The 14,777-nt window shown below is 38.7% G+C and overlaps 1 protein-coding gene across 1 annotated transcript in view; it reads left to right on the top strand.

Moving 5' to 3' along the window:
* The first annotated feature begins 4,919 nt into the window (after window positions 1-4,919).
* rhocb (ras homolog family member Cb) overlaps window positions 4,920-14,777 on the top strand; it is a 30,506-nt gene continuing 20,648 nt past the window's right edge. Inside the window, exon 1 of the mRNA XM_056260901.1 lies at window positions 4,920-5,082. The gene's annotated coding sequence lies outside the window, so the exon portion shown is untranslated. The remainder of the gene's footprint in view (window positions 5,083-14,777) is intronic.

Genomic DNA, 14,777 nt, shown 5'->3' with positions numbered 1-14,777 from the left:
CTTTGTCCGGTGCGGGCTCTGAGATTGTACACTACGCGCGCTGCCGCGTTCAGACGCGCTGAGCAGCTTTTCGTGTCGTTTGGGGGGCGCACCAAGGGTCTGGCCGCCTCAAAACAGACACTGTCTAGATGGATAGTGGACGCTATCGCCTCTGCTTACGCATCTAAATGCCTGCCCTGCCCTCTGGGCATCAGGGCGCACTCCACTAGAGGCATGGCCTCATCGTGGGCATGGTCCTGTGGAATTTCCATTCATGACATTTGTGTGGCCGCGGGATGGGCCTCCCCGTCCACTTTTGTCAGGTTTTATAACTTGGAAGTTCCCGCCTTGCAGGCAAAATTACTAGCTGTCTGACGAACAGCTCTCTAAGAAGCTGCATTTCTGGAGGTCCCTCACAACCGGTTCGCCCCTTGTGCTCTCCTGTAATGCTTATACACTTCATGTGCCCGCTCTGCTGGCCCCATACATGCTTATGTGTACACTTCATGAGCCCGCTCTGCGGCCTCTTTGTACATTCACTCCACGTTAAGAAATTCCCCCGGTATATCCCTGGGTTTTTCATGAGTGGATTCGTAGCGCGCACGGCGTTGGCCAGGTGTTCCCGCAGCGTAAGCTAGCTTACGCAATACGAGAGAACCTCTCGTAAGAGAACGAATCGGTTACCTAACGTAACCTCGGTTCTCTCTAGAAGAGGGAACGAGTATTGCGTTCCCGGCCGTGCTTGCGCTACTAGCGTTTCGCTTCACGCTGAAATAAATCAACATATAAGCCTGGGAGAGCGCCTTATATACACCATGGCCACGCCCATTCTGGCGGGTCATGACGCAATGTGCGCGCGGGCGCCTCTCATTGGAAGCGGGTTCAGCCCCGCTCTCCCATAGGCTTAAGCAGTTCTCTCTGAGCGAACCAATGAGCTGCTAGCTAGCCCGCTCTAGGTCTGCCGCAGAGGAACTGCGTTGTGTATGGATACAAAATTATGAAATAATTTTTTGGCTTCAATATCTCAGCAAAGATGAATCTTTCCCGCAGCGTAAGCTAGCTTACGCAATACTCGTTCCCTCTTCTAGAGAGAACCGAGGTTACGTTAGGTAACCGATTCGTTTTTTTTTGTCATGACAACGCATGTGGTCATGTAAACACGGGAAACCCGTTTTCTTTTACACTGGTAGTTTTTTGCCTCTTACTCGGATTTCGCATTATGTAAACGCATTAACCTGCTTTCTGCTTTTTTTTTCTCATCTCGTGCAGCAGAAGTAGAAGTGGTTCAGTCAAAACGCTGCATCTGTAACTTGACATGAGAGAATATACGAGCTGTAAGTTCCCCGCTGACATGTTGCAAGCTTTATTTAACATCACCTGACAAAACAAATGAAGTCAGATACGCAAATGATTGTTTTGTCGTCACACGGTCATGGCCTGATTTATTAATAAAGTCATGTAAACACGGTTTACTTGTGTTGTCATGGTTACTGGTTTGCATGTAAACGGGAAACTGGTTATTTCAATAAGCTGATTTATGTGAGTTATCATCTTACTGGTGTGCATGTAAACGTGCTCAATGATAACTGCAAATACACTTTTCTCTGGAGTCAAGTTGATTCTATGAATTGCATCGATCCATTTGCTTCTCTGTTCTGTAGCTTTTGGCAGTCTGTAAAAATATACCTCAGATTTCTTGTGAAATGTAGTTGTACAGTCAATCGCAAAGCTCTTTCCCATTTTAGATGTGTTTTTTGTGTTTTTCACGGCATTCACGCTGAAAACCAATGCTGCCGCTCAGTCTTTTTGCCACTCGAGTGGGCGTGACCGCAATCACTCCAGCTGACGGTGACGTCATACGCATTCCCTCTAGAGCAATAAGTAACAATTTAGCTCACGCACCAGCTTGTAATGAAGTGTTATGTCCTCTAGATGTCACTATTTTAAAGAATGATGGGAATGTGAGTGAGAGCCTACATACACATGCAACAGGAAAACACTGTAAAGACTGACAAAAAGTAATCTTAACGTTTGTTTACCTGACAAATTCTTTTTAAAGGAGTTTTCTTGTCCAAATTTAGAGTTTAGCACTGCTCACATGCTTCTATTGACCTGTGATCTCAAAGAAAGAGTTAGAGAAGATGCACAACAGACAAGCACTCAGTGATACACATGACTCTAAACACATGCGGATGACGTTATTGTGTAATCTGAGAAACTAAAGAGCAGATCTTTAGGCCTGACTCATCATCAGGATCAGCTATAGACTGCACAAACAGCAGGCAAGGCTTTAGTTTAGACCTGTGGTCATAGCAACATAAGTCACATACCAAGAAAACAGAAAACAAACAGGCAACCAAGATCCTTAAAGCTGACTCGCCTGTAAAATATAAGCAAAATTATAATAGCCTAACTTTCTAAGTCAGTATAAGGAAACTTTATTTCCTGTATGGCTATAAATAGACGTGCATCGAAACTAATTATTTACAACAATATTGAGATCAAATTCAATTTCCTGCTTCTTATTACACACCAGGTTGTCATTTTATGGCTATAGATAAATTCATCATAGGTTACCAATTGTCATCACTATGGAAAGAGCAAAGCGCTGTTAGATTGTTGACAGAAAAGCATAAGCAAATTAATTTCACAACATTCTGATTAAACATTATGTTATAGGCAAACTAAATATAGACATCCATCATTTCTCCCAGTTTACTCTTTTAAGATTCTTATAATCCCAGTATCAACTTGATTGTTCAATGAAGCATATCCAGACGAATAGTGAACCTGAGATCTTGCAGACTTAGAACAGAGCAAGGTTTTCATGCAGTGATCTGTATAGAAGTTACAGGCTATATATATTTTCTTACATTTTTATGACATTTGTAACTATTAACAAATTTGTAACTTTCGATGATCTGTTATATATTGTGTAAAATAGTGTTAGTTAGCATGCTGTAATAAAATAGCATACAGTGCTATAAAATCTAGTTTTATAAAAGTGCACGCACAGGGTCTCTGCATTTGCTGAGTCGGGGAGAATTTTTTTTTATATTCACAGTCTCTAGATAATATTCTTCACATAATCTCAGGTATGCAACTAAGGTAAAATAGACCTGTTTATGGCTGATTAATATTAATTTCAAACCATCCTAAAAAAGGAATTGTAAAGCCTAATTTTTAAAAGCCCTAAAACTATTTTATTTTTTAAAAAGTGAACCATCATGGTTTTATTGCAAACCAGAAGTCAAAATTCACACAAATGATCAGTAATTGTTGGTAATTAATTCGTATCAAAGACCCCTGATTCCAACTCACTGCCACTGATGAAAGGTCAGACTCATTTGTTTCGTGAATCGGTTCTTTTGAACATTTCGATTCAAATAAATGGTTAAAAACTATTTAGATCGTTGCTTGACTTCATTATGGCCCTGACATCCCATTCCCAGGCCAGTGCGGCATACATTTACCAATAAACCATATAGGCACTTGCTGTTTATTAAGTCTTTTTCTCTTAATATTTAGGCCCATTAATAAGACTGTATTAATAACGCTTTTTAAGTAATTTCACGCATCCCGTTTCAGTTTGTTTTTGCACATTGCAGCCAAGAATAATCCGGAAAAAAAAACAGTGATTAAAGGATTAGTTCACTTCAAAATTAAAATTCTGTCATCATTTACCCTCCCTCAAGTTGTTTCAAACCTGTATGAACCTGTACCAGTTGATGTAGGCCTACCCCATTGATGCCCATAGTATTTTTTTTCCCTATAGGGAAACATAGTATACTATGCAAGTCAATGGGGTACATCAACTGTCTGTTTACCGAGTACCAACATTCTTCAAAATCTTCCTTTGTGTTCAGCAGATGAAAGAACTTAAAGGGATAGTTCACCCACAAATTAAAATTAGCTCATGAATTTACTCACTCTCAAGTCATCCTAGGTGTATATGACATTCCTCTTACAGATGAATACAATCAGAGTTATATTAAAAAATGTCCATGATGGATGGCACTTTGGACTTCAAAACAGAAACAGCCATTCACTGGCATTCTAAAGTTTGGAAGAGCCAGGACATTTTTTTATTTATATTGTTTTGTATGATTTAATATTGATTGTATTTGTCTGAAAGAAGAATGTCATATACACCTGACGACTTGAGTAGATCATGAGCTAATTTTGAACTATCCTAGGTTTTGAAACAACTTGAAGGCGAGTAAATGATGACAGAATTTTCCTTTTTGAAAAGTGAACTATTCCTTTAAGAACATAAAATAATTTGTATTTACAATAAACTGTTCTAAAGTTCATATTATTTGACTGAAAATGTCCATTTTATTTTCAACCGAGCTGGCGCGAACTTGAATGTGCGAGACTTCCGGTGTCCTTCACTTCCAGTTATTTTTAGCTGTACAAAAAACAGCTCGTTATGTTGCTTGATATTGCAAACTGGTTATATTATTTTAACTTATTGTCGTAGTTATTAACAGTGATTTGTAGCGCACACATTTGACCATTTATTGCACTGTTCTTCTAGTTATTTAAATATAGCGGCTAATAAATCTGAAATCCAGCTCTCATCTCATTACGAATCGGATCTGCTCCAATGAGCTCGGTTCAATGAGTCAGTGAGTTGTTCACACGATAAACGATTAAACTGATTCGTGAATGTTTAATTCAAACCGGTTTTGTGAGCATGTTCGAAAATTGGTTAAACCGATTCATTAAAAAGATCCGACTCAAAAGACTGATTCGTTCACGAATCTTACAGAAGTGCATATGGTGCATTTGGAATTCAATCAACTGGTCATCCTCGCAGGCACTGCGCCCACACATCAACCCCCTGCCACCGCTCGTGCCAATGATGTCATTCTATTTCAACGGCTTAGGGGCGTGGCCGTGACAGCCAGCTCCTCCCTTCGAGCCAATAGCATTTGGGCATAGACAACTCCAGCAGCGCGTGTCCATAGTCTGTGGGAGGATCTAACGGCAGCGCTCCGAGTCCTCTCCTCCACGGACAGCCAAACACTTGAACACACACACACACTGCGCCAAAGAAAAGGGAAACCTTCAGCGGTGAAACTTCAGTTTGATCAAAAGGTCAGTTTGATTTCGAAAGCATTTGCGTTGCTATTAGTTTTGATTAGATAGTGGAACAAGCAAGAGCCCTTTCACGGTTTAACTCTTCTGCGGGGAGAAAATAAGTGTTGGCTTCAGAAAAGCGTCTTTTATGAAGATCAACAACTTGACGTGTTTCTTAAAAAGCCAGGGAAAATATTTTGATTGTGACCTATGAGGACACAAAAGCGTCGCTGAAGTTGTGGTGTGTTTACTAAGGTGGTCACACCACCTGTTTTCACACGCAGCTCGGTATCGCAGTGTTTGCTTTTGACCACAACACAAGATTCAGATGGATTTGGCTTGGGAGTGTAAGACAACACCCCTGTTGAACTCCCCACATCGTTGTGTTTAGGCTCACAATGTCGTAGATCAGTTCAGAGACGTCAACGTTACACTAAAATCCGCTCGTATAGACAGACAGAGTGTTTATTGGTGAAACTTGGAAGATGATGAAAGACCGCGCCTCGAAATAAAATAACTAACTTTCAGCTCATGTTTTTCAAGTCTCAGCAGCTCTTAGTGTGGGTTCGTGTTACGGAATTGTGCGCTAGTGCGCGTTCATGCCAAACTTTTTTTTTTTTGGGTCAGTGACGTGATGGTCATTTATTTTGAAGGGATTGATAAAATTGGTATTTACTACGTTTTTATTAATTGTAAAAGTTTTCAAATAACTTTGAAGGACTATTAAAGTGTAAATTACGCTTACGTGAGACGAATACTCCAGTCTTCGAGGGGAAGATTGTTTTTCTACTGTACATGGAGCTGGTCGCCTCCTCCTGAACGCCGCCATGTCGACGACGTCACATGACCTGCCTCGAAATACAGCTGACCGAAAGTAAGTCCATAAGGATGTTGAGAGTATGTGGAACGAAAAATGTAATTCTTAAAAGGCTCTAATTAGGCTGGGATAATTGGTTATTATTGTTTCTGTTGTAAGATACACAAGCAGATAAACGTAAACATTTTAATTTTATTTACGCTTTTGAACGTGTTTATATTTGAAAACGTATTTCTTAGAAATATTTTTTTTCACAAAGGAAAAAAAAGTACTTTATGCTTGATGTTTGTGCTACATGAAATTGATTAAAGTCACCATGACATCCTTACACAACCTGTCACTCAAATGGGATCACAGCTATAGCAAACCACAGTGATCCAATCAATTTCCGATAGAACCGAGTAGCCTACCTCCCAACCCCCCATCCCCCACCCCTTTACATTTAGTCTTGTTTGGAAAGCTATTTCACTCGGATATGTACAGGGAAGAAAACACTATTGTATCAGAACTTCTGTTTCATGCCGACTTTAGCCAAATTGTTTTTTGAAAACATAATCAGTGTTTTTGAAAAAAAAAAAGATAAAACCATCTCTAGTGTAAATGATTACATTTCTAAGAACTTTGTATTACCCCGGATTTTCTTGTTTGTCATTGAACCATGTGTGTTTTGGACAGAAACCGCTGGTCATGGTCTGTTTTGTAGGCTACTGAAAGTGAAATGTTCATCTGGTTCATATAAAAACTTGTTAGACAGGAATGATCCAGGTGTTTGTGTTTGAAGCAGTTGCCTATAGGAAATCTACCTCAATGTGTTTGGAAAGGAAGATGCCACATTTCAGCAGGAATTTCTGAGCTATTCTCTCTGAAACAGCCCACCTCCTCCATGTAAGGACAGTGTTTACATCCCATAGGCCATGGCTCAAAACATATTGAGCTAGCTAGTTAGAATCTTTGGGCTTACTGAGGACTGTAATATTCACTTGTTGAATGTTTTTTTTTAATCTGATGATGAGTGTGACTGTGATAAACTGATGCAGAAAAAGAGTGGAGGGTCTGAAGAGCATCAGTCTCACCTGATAAGAATGTCTGAGTGTGCCAGTCATGCTAGTAGGGACTAGGAAGGCTGCGTCTGTTGTGCCGCCTCAGCAGTGCCAACAGGTGTGGGCTCGCAGCCACACTTCTCTCTGTGTATGAGAGGTGCAGGTCGATATGGGTCATTATTCAGCTTGCTGTTCGAACATCAAAGTAAGGCACACTGGTTTGATTCGGAAGCCGTCTTTAGTGCTTTAGTGGGCACATTTCTGATGCAAACTCTGCTAAAAGAAATTGTAAAATAATCTAAACAGAACTGACATTTTATCTGTAAATGAATTATTAAATGTGTTTACTGAGCGTTGACGAACAGGGAGGTTTGTTTGTTTGCCTTTATCTTACATAAGCAGAATGTTTTTGAGGGTGGTTTCCTGCATGCTAAAAACAAGTAGATGTCCTGGAGGACTGTCTGTGTGCTGTTGTGTCCTCTGGGCTGTTTTCTCCTCCTGTGGTATCACACAGTTATGAAGTAGAGCAGGGGTTTTCAAACTCTTTGTTTGTGTGGACCACTATTTGTAAGCAAGAATTTTCGCGGACCACCTCATAATACACATAATAAAATATGTCTACACAGTCCTACCTGAATTAATCCACACCTCTAAATAGGCTAACTAGCACTAAAACTATAGGCCTAACTGGTCATCACATCAGTACAACAAGCTTGTTAAAGACAGTTTACTTCACACAACGGCTGCCACATATATTTTTTTTTATTTACTCAAGCGCCCAAGGGCATAATCATGTTCATTTGAACAACAGGCTTATTTCCATAGCAATGGAGTTTAAATTTATACAGTAATAAGAACACTTGGATATAGTCAGCATTTCAAAACCTTTGGCGATTTTAGGGGATTATTAACGTAAGTCCTCAAAAAGTAGGCTTGAGTTTGTCCACTTAACAGCACATCCGCAAAACATTTCAGAAACACGAGATCAAGAAACTAACATTAACTGGAAATTAAAATAATAACAGGCCTTATTCATTCCATTTATAAACATTTCGTTTCATATAGGCCTAAACTGCCTATAAAGGCTATGCATGTGATGTGATAATGAGAACATATTTGCCTCTGCCCTATAACTTTACACATTTAATGAAAACACAGTAGGCCTAACGTTACTCCAGGTTAAAAATAAAAGAAAGTTGGCAAAAGGAAAAGCCATTGGAGTCTATTTGCCAGCCCAATATGAACGTAATATCCTCTTTTGTCACCCTCCACATCTTTCCCTTCCTCTTTGTATCGTCTGTCTAATATAGGCCTATATTAAAAACAAACAACTAAATAAATGCTCACCTAACCTGTTGCTATCCACCGATCCATGTTGTGGTTCTGACGACACTGAGCTTGAACGTCACGGCCAAGCGCCACTAGCCTATTTTAGTAATCACACAATAACTTGACAATTTAATTGACATTTTATATAAATATAGGCCTACATATTCTTTTTACTTTTTTATGGGAATTTCCTGGTAAAATGAAGGTAAAAAAAATATTATTTTATATTTTATTTTGCCTTTTCACGGAGCACCTGCAGTACCCTCACGGACCACTAGTGGTCCGCGGACCACAGTTTGGGAATCGCTGAAGTAGAGGAACGCTTTGATCCACCAGCAAGGACACCGATTTGATAGTTAGAAGTGTGAGGTCTGTCTTGCCCTCAGTGGCTGCAGGTGATGTCAAAATATTCAACAACAACAACAAAAAACTACCTGTCAAGGATGCATTAAATTGACCAAGAGTGACATTAAAGACATTTATAATCTTACAAATCATTTCTATTTGAAATAAATGCTGTAGCTTTTAAATGGTTTCCACAAAAATATTAAGAAGCACAAACGTTTCCAACTGTCACAATAATTAGAAAATGCTTCTTCAACATCAAATTCAGCTTGCCATCATACGAATTAATATTATAAAAAAGAAAGCAGTTGTTTAAACTGTACTATTTTATGAACCATTCAATATAGTACAGTTTAATGCTGGTCCCAAACTTTTGACAGTACTTTTGAAATATTTTGACATCACAATGACGGAGACAGATCTCACACCTCTAACTAACAAATCGGTGTCCTTGTGGATCCAAGTGTTCCTCTGCTTCAAGTGTCTGATTACTAATGCTAAATTTAATGCTCAAAATGAAATGCTGTCTTGTGGGCAACACTGCGTTTCGGATGACCCAAGTTTGAATCTCAGCTCATGGTCCTTTCTGATCCCATCCCCCTCTGGGTTCGCTGCTCTGTCTCTTTAACCACCAAGCGTTTCTAAATAAGTGTCCTAAATAAGTTTAAAAACCCTCGATCTCACAGAGGTCAGCATCAATACACCTGGATTCCCAAGTGTTTTTCTGCTGAAAAAGGAAAGCCGAAAGCCATAATTCTAAGAAGTATTTAGAATTATGAATGATTTCATTTTTACGACACTGCTGTTAAAAAATAGAGAGCGAACATGTCCAAACTAGCAGCCTCTACCTTTTCGCTCCCTTTCGGACTGCTCAAAGATCAGTTTGTAGTGTGCAATGTCACTGAATTTGAGTGGTTGTGCATGGGAAGCTGTTTTCAGGTCAGTGTGAGCCCTCTGGGCGGCAGTCCATTTAGTCTTCGATGACGACCTGATCGTGTGAGAAAGAGGGACAAAAAATATGAGGAGGAGGAAGAGAGGACGGTTTTTAATTAGGACACGTCACCCCTTTTTCTCCTCTCCATATCACCCTCTCTAGGAACAAGAACAAACATTCAAGTAGGTCAGACACTTCTGCTTCTTCTGTCCTTACTCCTTAGCTTAGAAAAATCTGTCCATTTCATTTAGCTAGGGTGACTCTCTTTCCTTCCGTCTTTCGTTCGTTCGTTGCTTCATTCCTGACTGAATGAAAGTTGAAATCAGAGGCACTCGCCACTTAGAAATGCTCAGTCTTTATTTACAGTGTAACATCATTGTTTCTTTCTATAGGCCTTAACTTAAGCGTAAGAACTTTAATTAAAGTTGTGCTATATTTGTTTCAGATTTTCCACCTTGATGTGTGTGACACACTGGAAGTGTGTCCTCTCTGTGTGATAAGGAAGCCAAACACTAGTGAGGCCTTTAAATTAGAGTTTAATCTTCTGTGCTCGTCTCTGTTCTTCCGTGTGGAGAATCTGATCCAAGGGTCCGCTGCTGCTCAGAAGCATGAGGCTGTTATGTTCTTGTGTCTGGCATTTGCTTTTGATTGGCTGCCTGTCACCCTTGGGGTCAACGAATCCTGTAATATAAGTGTTGCTGTAGCAATCTGACAATCTGCAGCAAGTGGCACTGGGATTGTTGTGCTTAAGCAAGTTGTTGTCATTTGGCTTTCACAAAAACACACATTGTGTCATCTCACTGATGGTGATAAGAAATTACTACACACTGTAAAAAATGATCGTGATTTTAACGGTAAAAGACTGTAAAAATGCTTCAGTGAAAAACTTAATTGGTTAACAGAAAGTTTCCTTACTATATACGGTAAATAACTGTGATAGATCTAACGGTACATTTAATGTAATTTTACTGTAAAATACTGTTAAATTTACAGTTTGTGAAAGTGAAAAAGAACAACTCATTGTATAATTTACAGTGGAAAACCGTAAATTGACATTCCCACAATTCCCTGCGTGACACTTCACATTTGATGTATTTTTGTTGAAATAAATAACTATGTTTCTTCTTAGTTATTTTCTTATCAGTTAGAGTTTTATGTTACATTTAATGTTGTTAAATTAATGTTTATTGCATTTTTAAAATTTCATGTGTTACCATGATGCTGTTTAGTGTTTGAACGAATGACACTGTGCTGCTTCTTTATAATACTATTAACTTTCTTGTGGAAGAGCTGCTAGTGATGAGCTTTGATTTATCATGTGACTTTCATCACTGCTGTGATGATTGTTGTTTGTCAGTGTATTACAATGGTACAAAACAGATATTAATACATAAATAGGTTGGTAAATTAACATTATATCAGATAATGAAATACGGTTTATTACTGTAAATTTTAGGTCAAGTCTGTAAAACCAATAACGTCTGTACCATATTTTTGACGGTAAAGTTCTGGCAACCACACCTGCCGGTATTTTACCGTAAAAATGGCATTTTATTTTTTACTGTGCACATATTGGTGGAGATTTAGTTTTTCACCAGGAATTCCAATGTTAAACACAATTATTTAAAAAGTTAGGCCTAGTTGAAATCATGCAGGCTGATGGCTTCAACAAAAGCATATGCCATCGATTAACAACTTCGTAGCTCACAGTAGGTCTATATTTTAAAGGTTTAATATGTTAAAAATCTATTCCCCCATTTACTACCTGACCGTTGCACTCTAAGTGATACAGATGTCTACAGCTGGACTATGGTTCCCAGCGTACAGTAAATTACTGCTTTACCCTACACCGTTTTACTTAGGGTTGAGCGTTTTTTTCATAGTTTTCTTTTTTGTAGTAGATGTAGTAGAATATTTTTTGTAGCAGAAGTATCCCACACACTTGAATCATAAACTCTGGTTTTAATCTCTGTTTATCTTTCTGTTCTACAGAGACTTCGTACTCTTAAATTCCAAGACCAGGCTTTGTTTGCCAGGCAAATTACATACACTAAAAGCACAACCAATGACAAACACGATGAACCAACAACTTGTGATACCCGTTTCCTCTGTGTAATATGTAAAGAATAATTGACGGCAAGTCGTTGAATTATTATAAAACTATAAATTATTAGTGTGCATTATTATTTTTTTAAAATAATGAAATACCCCAGAGTCAATACTTCTGCTTATGCTATGGTTACCACACCTCAAAACATTGTTCAAGAACAAAAACATTTCAAGACATTTTTTCAGGTCAACACTCTTGTGTGTAGGACTAATTTCTTATTCATCTAATCCCAAGCCTCCGTTGCTAATTCCAAGACGTCCTTTTAGAGCTAGGAACGGAGGCTTGAGCCACTGATAGCAGATTAATGCAGTTATTAGAGAGAGAGAGCTAAAGCGTGTGTGAATTACCAGAGTCTATGGCTGCATTTACACTGCAAGTCTGTGACAGATCCGATCTTTTGACCAGATCCGATTTTTTGGCCCGACTGTTTACACTCACTTTAGACAGGTCTTGTATCCGATATCTGTGCTTACATTAATTTCCACCCAATATGATTTTCGGTGATCGTTTTACCATCCACATGGTAGACCCTGGTTTTGAATGATGGCCGTGATATTAAAATTATTTAGGCTACATAATTCATGTCGGGTGGTCATGATTATTTGCCAGTATGGACAAGCTAACAGCTGTAATGACTCATGAATGTTTTGCAGCGCAAAATCTGACGGCACAGATAGTCCGAAGAATTTTTTAGTAAATCTACAACTCAGATCTAGAATTCTGAACAGAAATAAAGTAGCCCAATATATATATTTTTAATGATTTCTAATTAATTAACCAGAGAGAGACAGCGAGCGCTCGCACATACGCGAGTGAGTATAATAGTGAAACTTGTTAATTACAGCAAAATTATCACCTCATTGCTGAGAGATATAATGTAGCTTTCAGTAGTGAAGCTGTTTTGTTTATAAAAGTCACAGGCAGAGGTTGAAAACCAGCTCTTAAATGTTTTGGCGTTCACGCAATTTCTTTTCTTCACAAAGATAAATATAAAGTTCCCACCTCAATAAAAAGCTGTGAGCGAACGCATACAGGCACACCTGCCTCATAATAATACAACATTAAAAGCTATCTTTGTGAATAAATGTGTCGTCCTCGCCTTGTGGTGGCTTGGAATTCAAAGGGGAATCGGATATGCGTGTTTAGACGTAGGTCGAATGTCCAGATATCGGATATGTATCTGATTTAAAACCACATTTGGAAGTGGCTCGGATCGGATGTGAAAAAATCGGATCTCATGCGGATTTTTTTGTTTACACGTGGGCAACCAATTCCGATCTGTGTCAGATGTGAGTAAAAGATGGGATTTGTTGTGCCAGTTTAAATGCAGCCTATGTGTGGACAGCGTGATGTGATTATTTAAATAGTGGCCCAAAAGACTTTAAAAATGAGTCCCGTTCCCCAAATCACACCATTGGCTTACATGGTGAAATCAATATGAATGACTTATTTTAAAAGGAGAAAGTATTTTTAACAAATAATTTTTAATTAGAGAATAATGTTTGTTACATGTTGAACACAACCAAGCCCTAGCAAAAGTTTTTAAACGCGGCAACCCACACACACATACACATTCTCAAAGGTCTCTAGTTAAGCTGAAACATTCTTAACCTGCCCAGCATGTGTGCAGATTCCACACAGTCCAGCAGACACCTCACACCCTTCATACACTAACCTCAGGTCCACAAATCACATTATGAAACAAATGTTTTTCTCCAAAACACGTTGACCACAATTATTGGTACCCCTAGAATTTTTTACGAATAAAATATCTCTGAAGTATATTCCCATTAATGTTTACCTTTTTTTTTTTAGCACACCAGGGTGACTAGGAACATGGAATTGTCTAGCTATGACTTCTTGTTTCACAGGAGTTTAAATGTGAGGAAACACAAAGGCCAAATTCTCTTAATCATCCATTACAATGAGTAAAACCAAAGAATATAGTTCTGATGTGCATCAAACGATTGTTGTGCATCACAAAATAGAAAGTGCCTGTAAGAAAATAGCTAAAGAATTGAAAATCCCCATTTTGACCATCAGGGCAATAATTAAGAAGTTCCAATCAACTAAAGATGTTCCGAATCTGCCAGGAAGAGGACGTGCGTCTATATTGCCTTAATGCATGGTGAGGATGAAAGTTTGAGTGGCCAAAGACTCTTCAAGGATCATAGATGGAGAATTGCAGAGATTAGTTGAGTCTTGGGGGTCAGAAAGGCTATTAAAAAAAATCAAACAACCCCTACATCCCCACATGTTGTTTGGGAGGGTTTAAAAAAAGAAGAGCTTTTTGGCAGCAAACACGCTAAATGGGTTTGGTGCACACAAGGATAAAAAGTACCCCATGTGTACAATTTAATATACCGTTGGATCTTATGGACATATTTTTCTGCTGGAGGTCCTGGACATCTTGTTCAGATACATGGCATCATGGATTCTATCAAATATCAACAGATAAAAAATAAAAACCTGACGCCTTCTGCTAGAAATCTTATAATGATCTTCCATCAGGACAACGATCCAAAACAAATATCAAAATCAACACAAAAATTAGTTACGGAGCACAAAATGAAGCTTCTGCCATGACCATCCCAGTTCCCTAACCTGATGAGTGAAGTGAACTGAAGAGAAGAAGCACCACCAACATGGATCTGGGAATCTGAAGGATCTGGAGAGATTCTGTATGAAGGAATGGTCTCTGATCTCTTGTCAGGTGTTCTTAAAACTCATCAGGCATTATGGGAGAAAACTCAGAGCTGTTATCTTGTCAAAAGGAGACTGCAAAAAGTATTTAATAAAAGGGTGCCAATAATTGTGGCCAATGTGTTTTGGAGAAAAACATTTATTTCATAATGTGATTTTTCCCTTTCAATTCTTTTCTTCCAATAAAGGTTAGATTTTTGGCAATTTTTTGAATGAAAGATCAAAAGAATAAACGATGCAGATTTATTTTTTACAGCCAGTTTTGATCATATTTACCAGGGGTGACATTAATTCTGAGCACGACTGTACATCGCAATAGGGAAGAAAAGACTATTGCAACTGTGTCATGCTGACTTTCAGGTCTGCCTGACAGTAGCAGACATATTCTGTAGTCTTGCTGTGAGTTCAGTGTCAGTGGCACACAGGCATGAACAG

The sequence above is a fragment of the Rhinichthys klamathensis genome, unplaced genomic scaffold (assembly GCF_029890125.1).
Source record: "Rhinichthys klamathensis goyatoka isolate OS25496 unplaced genomic scaffold, OSU_Roscu_1.1 h1tg000180l_1, whole genome shotgun sequence".
Classification (NCBI taxonomy): domain Eukaryota; kingdom Metazoa; phylum Chordata; class Actinopteri; order Cypriniformes; family Leuciscidae; genus Rhinichthys; species Rhinichthys klamathensis.
Note: the sequence above shows the minus strand (reverse complement) of the source record. Positions and strands in the feature narration are given on the sequence as shown.